Source organism: Equus caballus, unplaced genomic scaffold, assembly GCF_041296265.1.
Source record: "Equus caballus isolate H_3958 breed thoroughbred unplaced genomic scaffold, TB-T2T unassigned-0002347, whole genome shotgun sequence".
In the NCBI taxonomy this organism is placed as follows: Eukaryota; Metazoa; Chordata; class Mammalia; order Perissodactyla; family Equidae; genus Equus; species Equus caballus.
This window is the reverse complement of record NW_027222277.1, coordinates 6,724-7,500: the sequence shown is the minus strand read 5'-3', so window position 1 is coordinate 7,500 and position 777 is coordinate 6,724. Positions and strand designations below refer to the sequence as shown.

Below are 777 nucleotides of genomic sequence, written 5' to 3'. Positions count from 1 at the left end.
CGCACCAGGCCGGCCGGCGCTGCATCCTCCCTCCCCCGACCTGACCTGACCTGGACGAACGCCTCCCCATCGCCCGCCCCCGCGAGGCTGATCCGTCCGGCCGGTGAGGAGGCCGCTTGTCGGGCGCCACCGGCTGCCCGGCATCCTCTTATATAGTGTTCGAGGAGGTCGACCAGGTGGCCCGGCCGGGATGGGGGGGGGGGGGGGGGGGTGGGGGGGGGGGTGTCCCGGGGGGCGGGGGGCGGGGGGGTAGGAGTGGAGAGGGAAAGGTGGGCGGGGCGAATGCCGGGGGGGGGGGGGGGGGGGGGGCGGGGGTCGGCGCGGGGCGGGGCGGGGCGGGAGTTGGGGATGGGGGAGGGGCGGGAGGCCGTCTGGACATGGAGGGTCGGAAGAGCGGTGGTGACAATGATTTTCATTATCATTTAGAAAGAAGAACGTGGACTTCTTTAGAGGAGTCCTTTGAATAGCTTCTCCATTTAGTTAACATACATCCAAATGGAGGTCGGGAAACTTGGGTCCTGTTAACATATGGATGGAAGTGGAAAGAACTATCGCGATGACCGTCCTTGTGTTTCTTTTATTTTTTCTTTCTTCCTTCTCCCCAAAGCCGCCCCCCCCCACCCCCGCCCCGCCCCGCCCCGCCCCGTCCCGTCCCGTCCCGTCCATCCATAGTTGTAGGTTCCAGTGGTAGGTCTTTCGGGTTTCTGCTATGTGGGCTTGAAGGGCGATGCTGGGTCTGGGGCTGCGCCCAGGATCCGAACCGGTGAAAACCTGGGC

General features: G+C 65.4%; 1 long non-coding RNA gene across 1 annotated transcript in view; it reads left to right on the top strand.

Annotated features, from left to right (window-relative positions):
- The window catches only part of LOC138922697 (uncharacterized), a 1,146-nt gene extending 581 nt beyond the window's left edge, over window positions 1-565 (top strand). The window contains exons 1-2 of the long non-coding RNA XR_011435818.1: window positions 1-103; window positions 427-565. The exon at window positions 1-103 is cut by the window's left edge and continues 581 nt beyond it. This is a non-coding gene — a long non-coding RNA (uncharacterized lncRNA). The remainder of the gene's footprint in view (window positions 104-426) is intronic.
- Window positions 566-777: the final 212 nt, after the last annotated feature.